Genomic DNA, 19,038 nt, shown 5'->3' on the forward strand with positions numbered 1-19,038 from the left:
ATTGTTATTGGTGGTTCCAATACGTGTCAAAAACCTTGGGAATCTTATCAAAGAAAGTTAAAACCAAGATGTTCTAGAAATGCAGAAAACTGATTAAATTAAAAAGCAATCTGATTCAGTACAAGAAACGAGCACTTTTTGGAGCTGATACCTGCAGAAAAATTTCATATTAAGGCCAAAAGCATAACCAAGCCCATCTTGATTTGCTGGCCATTTATTTATCTTTGGAAGTAATAATAGAAACCATGCATGGGCCGGGCTCTAACCCTGTTGCTTGCTTTGTAGGATGTCCAGATGGCCTTGCTTTAGCCAGTGCCTACATTTCCTGCTGCTTCTTGGAGGAGAAGGGAAATGTGTCCCCTGCCTGTATAAATACAATCGACACTATCCTTTATTTCTGTTTCATCGTGTAGGGAGTGTTTTGCATAGATACCACAATATCACTTTGTCTAGCAAACAGAAGAGCATGTCCAGAACTGGTGAGAAGCCACATTCTTCCTCCCACTGAACATGACTACCCTGTGTGAAGCTGCCAGGGCCCAGGCCTCACCCAGAAGTGAGCTTGCCTCCTTGTGCGGTTTAAAAGGCATATGCAGGATCAATAAAAATGTGCAGAAGGGATGTTTGTTGGATTCCCTTGGAATTAGGGGTCAAAAAAAAAAAAAAAAGGACCTGCCATCTTTTTGAATTGTGGGCAATCCACAAATATAAAAGTAAAGATGAGCCAGTATCATAAATGCTGTGAAAAAAATGAATTCCCTTTTAGTTTAAAATGTTTTCTTTGTTGTTACTTTTTTAAAAAGATTTATCCATTTGAGAGAGAGAGAGCGCTCACGCGAGCAAGCCAACACCCATGCACAAGTAGGGGGAGGGGCAGAGGGCGAGGGAGAGAAAAAAATCTCAGGCAGACTCCCTGGTGAGTGCGGAGCCTGATGGGGGCTCCATCTCATGACCCGGAGATCTTGACCTGAGCCGAAATCAAGAGTCAGATCCTTAACCACTGCACCACCCAGGCACCCCTCTATTTATTGTTTACTTGAAAATGGCAAATTTTATGTTAAGTGTATTTTACTATAATTAAAAAAAAAGTTTTCTCTGTATTTTTCCACCTGCTGAGTATTTTTTTCACCTGAAAAGTGAATTCTCACAAGAGTTTGTTCCTCAGGATGACCCTCGGGTGGATTGGTGGTGCCAGATTTTACGTGGGTACTCATTTTCTCCGTTTTCTGAAGGCTGAAAATATTGGGAACAGCAATTCCACTCCTAGATACACACTGACATAAATGAAAACTGCCTGTCAAGGGGCGCCTGGGTGGCTCAGTTGGTCAAGCATCTGCCTTCGGCTCAGGTCATGCTCCCAGGGTCCTGGGATCAAGTCCCGCGTCAGGCTCCCTGCTCAGCGGGGAGTCTGCTTCTCCCTCTGCCTGCTGCTCCCCCTGCTTGTGCTCTCTCTGACAAATAAATAAATAAAAGCTTTAAAAAAAAACAACTGCCTGTCTAAACACTTGTGCATAATAGCCAAAATGGAAACAACCCAAATGTACATCAGCTGATGAAAATATAAATAAACTACAGTCTGCCCATCTAGGGAAGTATTATTTGGCCCTAAAAAGGAGTGAAGTTCTGAGACAAGCTAGAGCATAGATGAAACTCCAAAACATTATGCTAAGTAAACAAAACCAGTCACAAAGGTCATGTATTATACTAGCTTGTTTTATGAAACATCCAGTGTGGTGAATGTGTAGGGACAAAACTTAAATTTGTGGTTGCCAGCGTGGGGCAGGAGGAGAGAACTGGAGCATTGGGGGATGAGGCCTAAAGGGTGGAAGTTTTTTTTCTCTTTTAAAGATTTATTTATTTATTTGAGAGACAGAGAAAGAGAGGCATGCGGGGGGTGGGGGTGGGGGTGGAGAGAATCTCAAGCAGACTCCCCCACTGAGCACAGAGCCTGACATGGGGCTCCACCCTATGACCGTGAGATCACGACCTGAGCCAAAATCAAGAGTCGGAGGCTTAACCGACTGAGCCACCCAGGCACCCCAAGGTTTCTTTCTTGAAGTAGTGAGAATGCTCTAAAATGGATTTTGGTGACGTTGCACAACTCTGTAAACGTATGTGAACTTCGGTGCGTTTCCCAAGATCTTACTGTGGTGGAAGTGACCATGTTGGATTTTTAACCACATTGTCTTTTTCAGGGTGAGGGGTACCGCGTTATTATCATCTCCCTGTGAGTGGGATTGGCACTCCAGCTGTGCCTCCTGGCACGAGCTCCCCAGGAAGCCCAGACGTGTGCCGGCGGACAGCCTGCTGTACCAGGTACTTGCTTTTTTCTCTCACCAACCTGGTTACCGGCTTTCCTCCACCTAAAGTTTGGTGTAAATTATTTCGCATCCTAGAGATAGTCAAGGCTACCATTTTCAATGTTGCTGATAGAGAAATTGTTCAATATCAGAGAAAATTTAATTGTAATGTCATATTTACCAACGGACAGAAACACCATACCTGCATTTATGGTCTGAATTGATAGGTGTAACTTTGCCGCGGTTGGGTGAGAACTAATTGAGCTCCTTCCTGGCTGGAGCAGATAAATCCAACTGCCGTGGTTCAGAATAAATACCTGGCAAAGTATTTTAGTGTCTGGGGTTATAGGTCATTCTGGTAAGTCATGTTTTTTCCATTATGTTTGAGGTAGCAAAATTATGTAACAGTGGTAAGCACTTTGCTGAAAATATTACAGACGTCGGTTGCACCGGCTTCTAAAGATTAATTATGTACAAGCTTTTAGTGAAAGAACTAAGAGTGAGTATTATCTGATTCAATTTTAAGTAGGAATTAAATGAGATTTACAAGGCATTAAATTTTATTTTGACAGATGCTGCGAAGTATTTTTTCTTAGTTACACTTTAACCCCTGATTATAGGCCAGTCCGTGGTCCACTGGAATGGGGTTGGAATTTTTTTCATGTGCTTGTTTCATAATTCCTGCCTGTTTAAGCTTAAACCCCCTGCCTGGGTGGATTCTAGCTGTGTGTCAGAGCTTGAGTTTAATGGAGTGTGAATGGCACACGCCAGGGTAGCAGATAGCAAATCCCAGTGTGCCTGCACGTGCCTTAAAGTTTCTGAGTTCAGATCCGTCATCGGTGAAAGCGTCAATATGACACGAAATAAGTTTAAGTATAGCAAGAGCTAGGCACATACGAAGGTCTTTCTTGAAGTCTAGTTGTCCAAATGGGGACGCTTGTGTGGGGAAGCCCTTAGTTTCCACTGAACTGACCGGACTTGGAGTAGGTTTTATTTGCTGAGATGTTATCTGTGGAGCTCTTAAAGTTTTCAAACATAAGAAAACAGATGCTTACGGAGACTCCAGCAGTTTTCCTGAAACTAGATTTTGAGGTAGGATCTATTGATTTGGTCAAATGAATTGGAGGAGCAGTGTGGAGTGTGGCGAAGGGGGATAGTGCTGGCATTGTCTGTAGGAAGGAACGCTCTTTGTGACTCAAGCAAGCCCCCCCCCTTTTTAATTGTATTTATTTATTTGACAGTGAGAAAGAGAGAGAACAAGAAGGGGGAGCAGCAGAGGGAGAGGGAGAAGCAGACTCCTTGCTGAGCAAGGAGCCCGATGTCAGACTCAATCCCAGGATCTGGGATCATAACCTGAGCTGAAGGCAGGCGCTTAACCCACTGAGCCACCCAGGCGTCCCAAGCGAGCTCCTTCCAATAAATGCTTCCCTGGTTCTGATTCCCTGTACTAGTGGCCAAAGGTTCTTTGATGTCATTTTGTTTACCCACATTGTTTAACCTCAGAACAACCCTGAGAGGAAAGGTATTATTTACAAATAAACTGAGATTCACAGATTTTGAGTGATTTTCCCAGGGTTGCACAGACCCTGACTCCCAACTTCAGTGAGATTCCTGTAGTAACAGCTGACTGTATATACTGAGTTATACTAACTCTACAGAGCTTGGAAACCTAATTCATAAGCTCAGAATAGTAGCAGATTTTCTCAAGAGCTAGTTCTGATCCATCGATGGTGGCCGCCTGGAGTTAAGGATTCTTTGGTGCTGTCCAGGTTTACTGAAGCAAGGATTTTATGATCCCTTAGCATCCAGTGTCTGGCATGGGCGGAGGAGGGTTCCTGTAGAGCCTGCCCTTGACCTGAGGTTTCTGATCATCAGCCTTCTGGAAGGATGTGAATCTGGGCAGAGCTTCACTTCCTTGACATGGCTTCTCATTGTTAGGCAATTCAGAGACCTCAGAGTTATTATGGACTCACCCCATAATATGGGCTTAGAAAAGCCAGCTGAAGGTGAAAACTTAAAACTTTTACTTCTGTGCACCTGGGAGCTGCTCTGCAGTCCTATCTCCCCAGGGCCTCCCCATTCTGTAAGCATACGTAGGGAGCTCACACCAGCTGCCAAACCTCCTGTTATTGAATTGCATAGACCCACAGCAGTAGTGCTCACACTTTAGGGCATCAGAAACTCCTGGAGGGCTTGTTAAAGCAGATTCCTGGGTTGTACCCCCAGAGTTTCTGCTTTGGTCAATGTGGGGTGAGGCCCAGGAGTATGCATTTCTAACAAGTTCCCAGCCCGGCCATACTTGGTTTCCAGACCACACTTTTGAGAACCTCTAACCTAGAAAAAGCTGGTTTAGAGCATGGGCTTGTTTATAGATGGTGTATGTGGCCAATTTCCTTACCTGAGGTGAAGGGATTGTTTCCTCAGACATTTTAGGAGCATCTCACACAGCACTACCTGAGGGAAATTTAGAGGAATATAAAAGCTCATCCCTGGGGGACCGGGGAGTCTAATTTGGAATCAGTAACTGCATTGCTGTGTGAAGAAGCCTGTATCCACCCCTTGTGTGGATGGGAGCAGAAGGCCTGAGGCAGTGACCATGTGAGGGGGGTTTCTCCTGGGGAAGGTGATATTTGAGAGGCGACCTGAGGATGAAAAGTTGTTGGCCACATGGGCAAAGGGGGGAAAGGAACTTGGGGAGCAGAGACTGTATAGCACAGGGCTTAGAGATGCTGCACAGGCTAGAAGTTATGGTGTGTGGTGAGAATCCCACTGTAATTCTGATGTATGAAGTGAAGCTTCAGGCTGTAGCAGTGACGATGAAAGCTTTATGATTATTTGAGTGCTCACTATAATGTAGTTGGTACGGTGATTAATATTTTCTCTGCGTTGTCTCATTTAATTCTCATACCCACCCTATGAGGTGTAGGTCTAGTTATACTCCCAATGTGTATTGATTTCCTAGAGCTGCAGGACGAAATACCTCACACCAGCTGCCTTCTACAATGGGAATTTAGTGTCTCAGTCCTGGAGGCTGAAGTCGGAAATCAAGCTGTAGGCAGACTCGTTTCCCTCTGAGGGTTGTGAGGGAAGGGTCTGTTCTGGGCATCTCTCCTTGACTTATAGATGCCTGTCTTGCCTCTGCGTGTGTCTGTCTTTGTGTCCAGATTTCCCCATTTTATAAAGACACCATTGTAATGGATTAGGGCCCACCCTGAAGACCTCACTTTAACTTGACTACCCTGTCTCCAAATTAGGTCACATTCTGAGGTAATGAGGGGCAGGACTTCAATATATAAATGTTATGGGGGCACAATATAATCCATAACACCATTTTATAGATGAGAAAGGGAGGCTCAGAGAGTTTAGGTAAGCTGCCCAAGTCACACTTGCCATTTGGGTAGGTCAAAAACAGTTGGCTAGTGGTCATAGGTTAAAGCTAAAAAGTAGCAGAACGGAGGCTTGTTGAAACACAGGCCTGTCTGACTGCATAGCTGTGCTCTGTCACCCAGTGCTTTACTGGCTTCTAGTGTTTGTTTCTGCCATGTTTCTGCAAGGCTCCCTGGGAACGCAGTGGCCTGGAGACCAGAGTGCCAAGCTGCTAGCCTGTTAGTTTCCAGATAAGATATTCTTCCATTTCAGTTTTCTATCTTACCTGCTTGACTGTGGGAAGTTAGTGGAGTATATGAAACATTTAAAATTCATGACAGAAAGGGTTTTTTTCAAGATGTGCTCTTTTTGCTGTTAAAATGTGAAATACCTATAAATACAGAATTTATCTGAGTATAGCTATTCTATTCTTTTTTTTTTTTAAGATTTTATTTATTTATTTATTTGACACACAGAGAGAGAAAGCACAAGTGGGGGCAGGGGGTGGGAGGCAGAGGGAGAGAGAGAAGCAGGCTCCCCGATGAGCAGGGAGCCTGATGTGGGGCTGGATCCCAGCACCCCGGGATTCTGACCTGAGCTTCAGGCAGACGCTCAACCAGCTGAGCCATCCAGGTGCCTAGCTATTCTATTCTTAATGTCCTTCCCAAACAGCCTAAATGTTTGTAAACAATGTGTTAGCCCTTAAACTTGCACTGTAAGTATATTTACTTGGAATTATTTAAGCATTCAGGGATTCAAGCACCTTAACTGTCTATTTGTAAAGATTCAGACAAAGAGTTTTGTTGATATCCACACAATAATTCCATATTTTCCTAAGTATTTAAAATGGGAGAGCACTGCTCCAAATACTTATCTATAAAGACTTTGTTATTTTAGCAATTCGAGCAAATTTTCGTCATGAGAAATTGGTATACCACTTAAGTGAAAGAAAAGTAAAAATAAGGAGGGTTTATTCTTACTTTTGAATGCTTAAGCTATAGTCAGACATGTTTTCCAAACAAAAATTAGAGCACGTGGTTTACTCATGAAATCAAGACAAAGTGGTGGCCATCTGGCCTATCTCTGGAAATTTGAGATGTCTGGACATTGTTAAGTATAGCACACAGATGAGTAATCCTGAAGCTAGGTTCTGAAGCAGAAAGTTAATCATACTCTTGCAGGTTTAAAAGAATCCAGAACTGGGGATTAGAAGATGACTAGGTGCTTTCCAACCCAGAGCGCTATCTATCTCTCACTTTTCACAGCCAGATTTCTTAGAAGGGTTCTCTGTACTTACTATCCCTTTTCCACACCACCATCTGTCCTTACCTCTAACACTTTCTCCTCCACCTATTCCAGCCACTTAGAGGTCTAGTAATAGTGTCAAGTACCCTAGGGGCTAGGCACTGCCCTGCCTGAGGAAATTTACATGGATAAGGGCTCTTCCCCAGCTGGAAGTTCAGTCTTGTAATCAGCAGTCGTGCTGCTGTGCATGCCGCCTGATTGGGCCCTGGTGCTGTGGCTGTGTGGGGGAAACCTAGAGGCAGCTCATATCATGATTTCCATTAGCCGGCTAAGATGGAGATAAAGAATTTGCAACTAGCTTCTGCTTGGAAGGGGTGTCATCATTGGAGCCCTAGTTTTTGGTACTTCGTCACGTTTTTATCAACAGAGTGATTGGTGACAGCAGTTTTCAGTTCAGCCGAATTTTTGATTTGTTTGGAGGTAGTCTGATTGTATAGCAAGACTAGACAAAACACCCTGGACAGATTCCCCCATTTAATCATAATTATATTGATATTTTAAAAATTATTGATTTTAATAATATACATACTTATTTGATTATAATTACTCTTGATATTGATGGGGGCGCCTGGGTGGCTCAGTCGTTAAACGTCTGCCTTTGGCTCAGGTCATGATCCCAGAGTTCTGGGATCGAGCCCCGCATCGGGCTCCCTGCTCGGCGGGAAGCCTGCTTCTCCCTCTCCAAGTCCCCCAGCTTGTGTTCCCTCTCCTGCTGCCTCTCTCTCTGTCAAGTAAATAAATAAGATCTTAAAAAAAAATTTGATCTTGATGTTTGAAATATAATTATTGATATTCAAAAAGTCAACTTCAGACCTTAAGTCTAGTTAACTAAAATAATTAACTCTGTCAACATGCTTTGAAAGAGAAGTACAAGTTTTAAGTTTTCGCCTTGGCTGGTTTTTCGGAGCCCATATTATGAGGTGAGTCCATGATAACTCTAAGGGGCCAGAACTGGACATAAGGAGTGTCGCCAGTAGGGCGATCAGTTTAGGGGTGATATAACTGCTAATCTGGAGAGAACGTGAACCAGGGCTTATTATATAGTATTAATATTTTGTTAACTGGGGAATCTTTTTTTTCCAAGATTTTATTTTTTTTGTCAGAGAGAGAGAGAGCATGAGCACAAGCAGGGCGAGCAGAGGGAGAGGGAGAGGCAGGCTCCCCACTGAGCAAGGAGCCCAATTCAGGACTTGATCCCAGGACCCTGGGATCATGACCTGAGCTGAAGGCAGACAGTTAACTGACTGAGCCACCCAGGCATCCCACGAAATCTTTTAACAATATAAATGATAAGTTATAAAATGTTTTATATTATTACTCTATGTTATATCTAAATAAATACAATTATAAATTAGATATTCATTAAATTTACTAGTGTTTTATTAAATATTATTACTACATAAGATTTATTTTGTCCTTCCATCCACCCTTTTTAAAAGATTTTATTTATTTGAGAGAGAGAGAGCACGAGCAGGAGGAGGGGCAGAGGAAGAGGGAGAAGCAGACTCCCCGCTCAGCTGGGAGTCCTATGCAGGGCTCCATCCCAGGACCCTGAGAACATGACCTGAGCCGAAGTCAGATGCTTAACCGACTGAGCCATCCAGGTGCCACTCCATACCACTTTTTAAAAAAGAACTTTAAGCAAAAGTATTTATTCAGCAAATTATAGTATATTCATACAAATGGAATATTGTGCAGTTAGAAACATGAAAATATAGATCTGTATTGCCGTGAAAAAAGTCAAGCAATATTCTTATATAGAAATAAAGTTAGCGAAAGTGCATGTCTAGTGTGGCCCCAGGTGTGCAAAGGTGTATTTATCTATATGCTTACCTGTAGAGAGGTGCCTGGAAGGATGCTCATCTAGTTTCTAATAGTAGTTTGCTTTGGATGGTGACAATGTAGTTCTATTTTGCTAATTTTTTTTTTTTTTTTTTGAGAGAGACTATGTGAGCCTGCACACGTGTGCACAAGCCAGGAGAGGGAGAGAGAGAATCTTTTTTTTTTTTTTTTTAAAGATTTTATTTATTTATTTGACAGAGATAGAGACAGCCAGCGAGAGAGGGAACACAAGCAGGGGGAGTGGGAGAGGAAGAAGCAGGCTCATAGCGGAGGAGCCCGATGTGGGGCTTGATCCCATAACACCGGGATCACGCCCTGAGCCGAAGGCAGACGCTTAACCACTGTGCCACCCAGGCGCCCCGAGAGAGAGAGAGAGAGAGAGAGAGAGAGAGAGAGAATCTTAAGCAGTCTCCAGCCTCAGGCAAAGCTCCATCTCATGACCCTGAGATCATGACCTGAGCGGAAATAGGAGCCCAATGCTTAACTGACTGAGCCACCCAGGCACCTCGTGTTTTGCTAATCTCTATGGTTTGGGCAAATAAACAAGTATCATGTATATAAAAATAATGGAAATATAAATGATATGTGTATATGCAGATACATATGTAAATAAATACAACAAAGAGAATGAGGAGACCAGATCCTTTCTTTTGCAAACCAAAGACAGCATTTTTCAAATGGAGAGAATTATTTTCTGACCTTTGAGTGTTTTACCTGCCTTCAAAATGGTAATCTTCCTGTCTTGTGTCAGAGTATTAAAACAAAGTCCCTTGGGGCTCCTGGGTGGCTTAGTCAGTTAAGCAGCTGCCTTTGGCTCAGGTCATGATCCAGGGAGCTTGCTTCTCCCACTCCCTGTGCTGCTACCCCTGCTTGTGCTCTCTTGCTCACACTCTCCTTCTCTCTCTCAAATAAATAACTAAAATCTTAAAAAAAAAAAAAAAAAAAAAAAGAGGAAGGAAGGGAGGAAAGAAGGGAGGGAGGGAGGAAGGAAACCAAACAGTGTGCCTTTGGTAGAATTTCCCAGACCTCCCTGATAATGAGCCTCACTCGGGGGTGGGGTCGGGTGCATGCTCAAAACATCCATTCGCCTGGGGCGCCTGGGTGGCACAGCGGTTGAGCGTCTGCCTTCGGCTCAGGGCGTGATCCCGGCGTTATGGGATCGAGCCCCACATCAGGCTCCTCTGCTATGAGCCTGCTTCTTCCTCTCCCACTCCCCCTGCTTGTGTTCCTTCTCTCGCTGGCTGTCTCTATTTCTGTCAAATAAATAAAATCTTTAAAAAAAAACAAACAAAAAAAAACATCCATTCGCCTGCCCCTTCTTAGACCCCTCCGAACCAGCATCTCATGGAGGGACCTGGGAGGCCTCAGGTAATTCTTGTCATCAGAGAAATCTAGCAGAAATCCCATAGGAACTGAAATGTTTTGAGCCACATCTTCAACTTGGGTTGCGCGCCTTCTGGAAGTGCCTTTCCTAGGCCCGGTGGCCTTTGTTTCCAAGGCCTGCACTAATTTACGACTGCCCTGGAAAACTTTCTGCTTGCAATGTTTGTCTAAGGCCCCTTTCAGGTCTGAGAATTCTTTGAAAATCTAGGAGACTCTTCAACAACTTTAATCTGTGCTGATCAGGGATACTGAATTCTTCAGACCAGAGGGTTCTGGTGATAATTTTTTAAAACAATTCACATGTTGCCAGAGGCCCCTCTGGTTCCCTGGAGGACCTGTGTCTTCTGCGACAGTCCCCTGGGCCTCTCTCACCTCAGGTTACCTCCCTTGCCTGTGAGATGAGGGCCTTTTTACGTAGTCCAATTTTTAACCTATTAAAGTGTATTTTCTTAAAGTACTTGTTTAGGGAAAGGGTACTGTGGAGTTCAGTTAGACACCAGATCACATTTGTATCAAGGATTCTCATTAACTAGCTCATGGCTGGAGTCAGATGCATTTGTGGCATTTACCTTTTCTTTTTTTTTTTTTTTGAAAGAGAACTGTTTATTACTTTTGTGTACAGAAATTTCAACAGTATACACTCAGCCCAGTTTGGTGACCAGTTCTTTAGCCTTTGCCTTTTCCAACTTGGCAATTCGAGCCACCGACTTTGGACCCAGGATGTTGCCTCCCCAGGGACAGCGGATCTCACCATCTGTCATTGTCATTGGTCCTGATGGCTTCCACCAGCTTAGCCAGAGCTCCTTTGTCTTTCCAGTTAACCTGCGTGAAGGCAACGGTGGCACAGGCCTTCCTGTGGGCCAGACGCCTCAGCCTGTCCTTGCCCTCGATAGTGTAGTAGGGGACTCCCGTCTTCCGACTCAGGGCAGGCAGGAAGATAGCCAGCTCAGTGCGATCCACATTGTGTGCAGTCAGTACTGGCTGAGCCACTTCTTGTTTTCCACTAAGGTGGTGACAGTGTTAATGCCAGATCGAAGACAGGCGGTTTCTTAGTGGGGACATCCCCTTTGCCGGCAGCTTTCTTCTCAGCTGGGCCAACAATCTCTGCTTCTTCTCTCGCCTTGTCTCTGGTCTGTACTTGCGGCCCAGCTTAAGCAGCTGAGTAGCTGTTTGGCGGTCCAGGCCTGGGGGAACTGGTTCGTTGCGGGAGGCACTTGTAGACGTTTATAGAGCAGAGCCCTTTGCTGCTGCGGCCAGATATAACCGGGGCATTTGACAAAGCGTGTGAGGTCCCTTTTGGATTGGATGTCCTGTCCGATGCCAGAATTCTTGGGCCTTTTCTCAAACAGGGAATTGACTATCTTCTTGGCGTCCTGCTTCTTCACGACAGAAGCTTCAGGGCCCCCTTCTCCACCTTAGCCTTCTTTCCTTTCGGCATCTTGGATGGCTGGAGGAGAGAGTGGTGGCGTTTACCTTTTCAATACTGTAGAGGAAGAGTTTCACAAGCATGATTCCCCGACAGCTGGTTTGGCAGAAACCCTCCTGAGTTCTTTAAAAAGGAGCCATAAGGAAGACAGCAGTAGCAACACCAAAACCCCACCCGTCCCTGACTCCATGCCATCATCCGGCTGCGGGAGAGACAGTGAACACAGGCCGGAGAGTGCTGGAGAGGATGGGCTTCGATCCGACAGCCCTGTGTCTGGAGGCTCCTCCGCTTTCTCCTGGAAGGGACCTCAAGCAATAGCTGTTTTCCCCTCGGTAAAGCGCGGCAATAATACCAAATACACCAAATACGGAGGGGGGCACTGTGAGGACTTACATAAAATGAGCTAAAACCGTGTTTGAAAGATTTCTGGCACATAGTATGCGTTTAATCAATCTTTGTTTATCAGGGTTTCTGTTTGTTTGTTTGTTTGTTTGTTTTTTAAGTGATCTCTATACCCAACGTGGGGCTTGAATTCAAGACCCTGAGATCCAGAGCTGCTCGCTCGCTTCACCAGCTGAGCCAGCCAGGCGCCCCTTGTTGGTGCTGGTTTTAATGGCGGGTTAACAAGTGGCATCATCTCTGGGAAGTGTGTGGATTTTGTATACTCTGCGGTGTAAACAGGAGTTCAATAAACCCCCCCTCTGAGGCTCCACAATGTGGAGACTCTCCCTGGTAGGGCCTGTCTCGACCAAACTGTGCTTCAAAAGGTGCTTCTAGGATCTTTAGGCCTGGAGCTGGATTATGTCCTGTCTTGACCCCTGTCCAGCAGGCTGAGAATACCTTGACCTTGCCTGCCAGCCTGAGCACTCTCAGACCATCCTGTGCATGTCCTGGGAGCCTGCACGTGACCCTGGCACGACGGGTCCGCCGACACTGTCCCCGGCACCAGGCCAGGGCCTCCTCCGGCCCACAGCTGGCTCTCAGGTGCATCGCCAGTTCTTCTGTCAGTTCTGTGGCCAGCTCAACCCATCACGCCCAGAAACTTTGCCAGGTTCTCACATCAGGAGGAAAGGCTGGGGTTTGGGATTTGTGCCAATGGCAGAAAGAGGAGAGGGTGAATTGAAAGCCACCATCCACTGAGAACTGAGAATTTTCTCCCCTGAAAGTCTGATTTTTTTTTAATCACTTTGGCACTCACTCCTTTTCATCTTTTCATTGTAGTAATAACAACATCCCTGCCAATGTCTTACCAATAGTAATAGGGAGAGCCGTGGATACTAGGGTCCTTTGCTGTCTTGAGCTGTGGTTCCTCTCTAGGCTTCCCTTAGTCCAACCACACCACCCCCCACCCCCACCTCTTCATACCTCTGCACTCTGCTCTCTGAAATGTCTGCTTCACAGTAAGCAAAACACTCAGCTGGACTCCGTGTCCTTGCTTTAACTTAAACTTGACTCTCTCCTGAGGGCATCCCTTCCTGGCTGCCACCTCAAGGGATGCTTCCTGCTTTAGATAGAGATATCTAAGCAGAAGCTGGCTCTGTGGTCCAGGCAGGGAAGCTCAAACAAAGGCTCTAGGGGAGAAATGCACTTGGCAGGGTCTCAACAGCAACAAAGAAAGGCCAGTGTGGCTCCGGGATGGGAGCCTGGGAGAGAGCAGGATGAGCTGAGTTTGGAGGGGGCATCAGGTTCAATTCATGTACGACTTGGAGGCTGTCTTAGCCAGCTTGTGCTCTGTAACTAAATGCCATAGTCTGGGTGGTTTGAACAACAGGCATTTATTTCTCACAGTTCTGGGGACTACGAAGTCCAAGATCAGGGTGCTGACAGATTTGGCTCTTGGTGGGGGCCCTCCTCCTGGCTTGTGGGCAGCTGCCTTCTCCGTGTGTCCTCACACGGTGTTTCCTAGGAGCATGATCCTGGAGAGAGGTCCTATTCTCATGACCTAATCTAGGAGCATGATCCTGGAGAGAGGTCTCTTTCTATTACAAGACCACAGATCTCATCAGGAGGGTCCTACTCTCATGACCTAATCTAAACCTAATTCCCTCTCAAAGGCGCATTTCCAGATACCACCACACTGGAGGTTAGGACTTCAACCCTTTTGGGGGGCTGGGAGAGACACAAATGTTCAACCCATGACAGAGGCCATGACAAGACGTCTGGATTGCTGGCATTTTGAGGGTTTAAAAGGATAGAGTTACGAGATCTGATTTGCCTCATGGAAAGATCATTCTGGCTGTTGGGGAGGATGGATAGGGAGAGGCAAGGCTGAATACAGGGAGATAGCAAAGAGGCAAGTCCTAGAGGAAGAGAAGCTTTCTAAAATTAAAACATATAATTTTTAAAAAAAGATTATTAGAGAGAGAGAGAGAACGCTCATGAGAGCACAGGAGTTGGGGGGGGGGCAGAGGGAGAGGGAGGCAGAGAATCTCAAGGAGACTCCCCGCTCAGCCTGGAGCTCGACTCAGGGCTCAAATGTTCTCGATCATGACTGAACCGAAATAAAAAATCGGACACTTAACTGAGCCACCCAGGTGCCTCAAAACATGTAGTTTTTTATCAATTAAAATAATAATCTCTTAATGTTTCAGAAGTGTCTTTGGAAACTCACTACTGAAGATTGTTTGAAGGAAGTTAATCTTTACTCTTTAGATGATCTTTTGGGGATAAATATGTTGAAGAAATTATTTATCCTGTGCTCATGAATGTTTTTGTTTTATTCAATTTTCTTTCTTTCTGTCAATATCAAACAGAATTTTATTCACTATTTTTAAATTAAAATAGCACTGAGGCTGGTTATTAGGATTTTAGATGATTTTTTACATTTCTTCGTGCTTTTCTGAGCTGCTTTGAATGCTTTATAATGAGCATCTTATTTTTTTTTTTTTTGCAAAAACTCACTGGTATAAAAAATGAACAAAACTGAAAATAGCTTTATTTCTTTTTCTTTATTTCTCTTTCTTTCTTTTTTTTTAAAGATTTTATTTATTTATTTGACAGAGATAGAGACAGCCAGCGAGAGAGGGAACACAGGCAGGGGGAGTGGGAGAGGAAGAAGCAGGCTCATAGCGGAGGAGCCTGATGTGGGGCTCGATCCCATAACGCCGGGATCACGCCCTGAGCCGAAGGCAGACGCTTAACGACTGAGCCACCCAGGCGCCCCTGAAAATAGTTTTCTTAACTATGGAACAATATAAGTAGTGTTACACCTCAGTTACTGTTTCCTGAACAGAAGAATGGCTGTGTGAAATGGAGACACTAACATGTAGATAAATGGACGTTTTGGAGAGTGGCAAACAAGAGACAGCTTTCTGCTCTTCCTAAATAATATTAAGATACGGGAACAATCCTGAAGACAGGGAGTCTGCAAAGTGCTTGCCAGTGGACCAGAAACAGTGTTTCCAAAGGTAAAGCAAGAGTCTGGAGTTGCCCAAAAGGTTGAGGTGAACCTTTCTTGTGGATAATCATGCACTCATCTTTTCATTTGCACGATTTTAAGTGCTGAAGGCTCGCTTGAAAATAATTTGCTCTCTCTGCAACCTGTACAGACCTATGACTGCTATACTTGAAGTGGACTTCGTTCCATTGTGTGGTATTTACAGGGCCATCATAGATCTGGCTGAGGAGAATCTCAATCAGAAGTCTGTTTTCCTGTGGGGCTTGAGGGTCGTACCGGGATATAGGGCACTTGGAGCAGTTCCATACACAGGTTATCAGTGCTTTCACTAGAAACTTAGGATTTGGGATACTTAGGGTAGCTAATCACCCCGACCCCACCCCCGCCAAAAGAGAAGAGTACTTGAATAAACTTTGAAAATGAGCAAGAGTAATATTACATAAGAAGAAGCGAAGGTGTGAAGAACTTTTGATGTCTTTCTCCTGGATGTGACTTTAGGGCCTGTAGTGGGTACCGATGGAAGGCGTCCTTTAAGTGAACAGGCACAGTTACTGGGATGGCTGTTTGGACTGAGAAGGGTGGAAGAGGCTGGCAGAGAAGAGGCCAATGCAGGGATGGTGAGGGCAGGCCAGGCTGTTTCTCCTCAACGATGCCCCTCCCTCGGGCAGAGTGTGAACTGTGGCCTCCGCGTGTTAGTCATTCCTGTACGTGGGCAACTCTCATGCCTTATCATCATTTGTTTACTTTGTTATGTCTTCATCACGCTGTGAGCAAGCCCCCCAGTATATATCATCTTTGTCCTCTGTGTAGCTGCCCCAGGGTACATGGGAGGCATTCAGGAAATGTTTGTTGTGGAAAAGTTTCTATGATCGCAGTCAGCCGTTCTGTGTACAGGCCAACTAAATTGCTGTTACCCTGTCAACTTTTCGATGTCAGATCCCTTTGTTTCCACTTAATGACACTTCATAAGTATACTGCAAATGTATACGTGTGTGTCTGTCTGTATGTCTACGGGTGTGTGTGTTTCTATCCAAATCTTAACATTCTTGAGGAAATTTGATGAAGAGTATTTAGTTTATCACACTGATTTGAGGTCTTTTGACCAACTTGTTACAAAGATTTTATACATTGTCATGCACACAGGAAAGTACTGAAAAACTGTCCGTTACACAAACAACATGGCACAAACAACTACAACTTGAAAAGAGAAAGACATACAGTCCTATCCTGTCATCAGATCATGTTCCCATTTGCTTTCCAATTCATTTATATGGTTTTCCTAGTTTCTTCATTGTATCATAGGGTAGATAAGATTTGTGTTCTTTTTCATTGGTTATTATATCATTATTCTCCTTGTCGCTAGGTAGACTTGTAATTTTAAACGATAGCTTGCTATGCCAGTTCAGTTGCTCTGCTGTAATTCAGCAGCCCGCTGTCATTGGACATGGATGGTTTCCACCCTTTGTTATCATAAATTGGCATTCAGGGAAGTGCCTCACCTACCAGTCAGCCACGGGGGTCTGACCTCCAGACTCATCTTCCCATTGAAACAGCTCTGGGCAAGATGAGCCTGGTTCTCTTCTTGGTGAGCGTCTTAACTGACCTCCTCATGGGGGCCTGGTGTTGGCTCTTCTCCCTGCTTGAAATTCATTCTTCCTCTGACTGTGGATACTGCGCCAGAGAGGTTTTTCTTCCCTTTTCCTCTTTGGTCTCTGCTCAGGGGATTTGAGCTTGCCCCCTAATAGGTCCATATATATATATATATTTTTTTTTGCCTGTCACAGTAAAGGTTATTATGAAAACAGGCTGGATGGGTCTTGTCTTTAATCCTCTGCTGCCTCAGTCTCCATAGTGTCTCTGAATAGTCTCACTTCCTCCCCTGACTTCAGCCTTCTCGATACATTGACAATTCTCAGATCTCTTCCTCCATCCCAGAGCTCTCTACCCAAGTACTCATCAATGACTAGTGCATAGTAGACAAGTGAACATCTCCACCGGCATGACCCATAGCCCTTAAAACCCAATCAGTCCTTAACTAAACTCACCTTCTTTCCTCAAGCCCCTCCCAAGATCTGCTCCCACTCCTTCGTTCTCTGGTAAAGATACCGTCATCTTCTCAGTTAAGCCAGAAACCTGAGAGTCACCTTCAATTCACTTCCCTCTTCCTGACATCGTTTGTAATCAGGCAGTCAACCAGCCTGCTGATGACACTCCCTGAATTTCTTGTGAAGTGGCTCCTTTTTTGTCTAACATGACCTGATAGCCATGTCATCTTTCACCTGCCTTCCCACAAAAATGCATTTTTTGCTGGTCTTGTCATTCTTACTGACACCCCTCCCCCCACCCCCACCTGCCACATTCATCTTCCTTCAGAAGGTGACAGGGTGATCTTTACAAAATGCCAGTCTAATCCCACTTCTGCTGTGTTCACAGGGAATACAGCCCCTGCCTGCCTGGGCATCCTCACTTCCTGGCACTAATGAACAAGTCTGTGGTCTCTTCATTCCTTGCTTCTCCACTTGTATTTATTCCCTGCACCTGGAAAGCTTTCCCCCCCTCTTTCTGTCTCACAAATTCATTCCTGTAAGCAGCCCCACGTCTGGAAAGCCTTCCCTGAACCCCATCTGGGTCCCAAAAGTCCCGAGTCCCCTGAGCTTTCCAGGAATCCCAGCACTTACAGTTTCTTACTATTTACTGAGCGTCTGCTGTAATAGACTGAGCTCCCCAAGGTGAGACTCTTAGTCTTTTATCAGGGGGTCTGGCTTGATAGAAACGGTACAGTGATTGTGTGATGGACGTTCTTGGGAGAAACAAATTCTAGGAGTGGGGTTCAAATGTGCAACCCACATGGGAAAAATATGTACTGTTAATTCCTTCTCCAAAAAGTTGTATTTATTTATAACTGCCACCAGCAATGCTAGTGTACTAACTGAATCATGTTTTCAACAACTATTTATTGTTAATCTGTGTCAGGCACTGTGTCAGAAGAATAGTATTTCCAGTATAAGACTATTTCATTATTTGGAGCAGTGTAGTCCAACAGAACTTTCTGCCCTGGTAGAAATACTCTATATCTGCACTGTCCAGTATTGTAGCCATTAGCTGCACATGGCTACTGAGCACTGCAAATGTGACTAATGTGGCCAAGAACTGAAACTGTCATTTCCTTTAATTTTAGTTAATTTAAATTGAAATGTATTAAATACCCACATGTAGGAAGTGGTTATCATATTGGACAGTGCATCTCTCAAGAGAAAAAGGAAATCATTCAGCAGATGTTAGTGCTACATTCTGGATTCCTTTCTTCCTTTTTAAATGCTAATGAAAGCTCACATCACTAAGGTGTGACCAGTTCACAAAGGCTATCACTGTTATTGTTTCTCAGCACTACCTAATTTGGGAAACATTTTTTAAATCGGTGCTTAGGTCAGGAGAGTAACACCTTACATCAGGAATACTGCCCAAACGTCTAGGTCTGGAGACTTGAAGGGAAGTGGGAAACGTTACTCACAATGCTTTTCATCCAGAGGCATGCACTTAGCTCCCCAAAGGAGGCCAGAAGCCTAACACTTTCAGAGCGGCATCTGCTGGACTTGTTTTTCCACATAAACTGCCAAACTTGTTTTGATTACGCAGGAAGTGAAGCAATTTTTCAGAGAGAGCCCAGCATCTGCATCTCGTCAGCGGGTCGGACCAGACCTTTTACCTCTTACCTTCCACTTGTGAGCCAAGGCCGAGTTTTGCTTTAAGGGAAAGCAATTTTAAGGGAAGAGCAAGGTGGTCCGCACTTTTTTCTCTTACAACGTGGTTCCCTTAATCAGTGTACCTGTTTTGAGTCTCCGAATAATTTACATGCCCCTAAAATAAGGAAGCTTTTACTTCTCTTGTGCAGTTCTTTGTACACAGGACTCTAAAACGAGTAAACGTTCTGAGTTGAACTCAGTAAATCCTCCTGGAAAAGCATTTGTGACCTACTGGTACACTTTTAGAAGCTGACAAGAGAGGCGTTCCGTCTTTTT

The 19,038-nt window shown here is 44.6% G+C and overlaps 1 protein-coding gene across 2 annotated transcripts in view; it reads left to right on the forward strand.

Annotated features, from left to right (window-relative positions):
- Positions 1-19,038, forward strand: part of TJP2 (tight junction protein 2) — a 114,123-nt gene that overhangs the window by 23,530 nt on the left and 71,555 nt on the right. For both annotated transcript variants that reach the window (XM_045772602.2, XM_045772601.2), the window contains exon 2: positions 2,196-2,316. The gene's annotated coding sequence lies outside the window, so the exon portion shown is untranslated. The remainder of the gene's footprint in view (positions 1-2,195; positions 2,317-19,038) is intronic.

Source organism: Ursus americanus, chromosome 34 (genome assembly GCF_024610735.1).
Source record: "Ursus americanus isolate L20-20 chromosome 34, mUrsAme1.1.p, whole genome shotgun sequence".
Taxonomy (NCBI): domain Eukaryota; kingdom Metazoa; phylum Chordata; class Mammalia; order Carnivora; family Ursidae; genus Ursus; species Ursus americanus.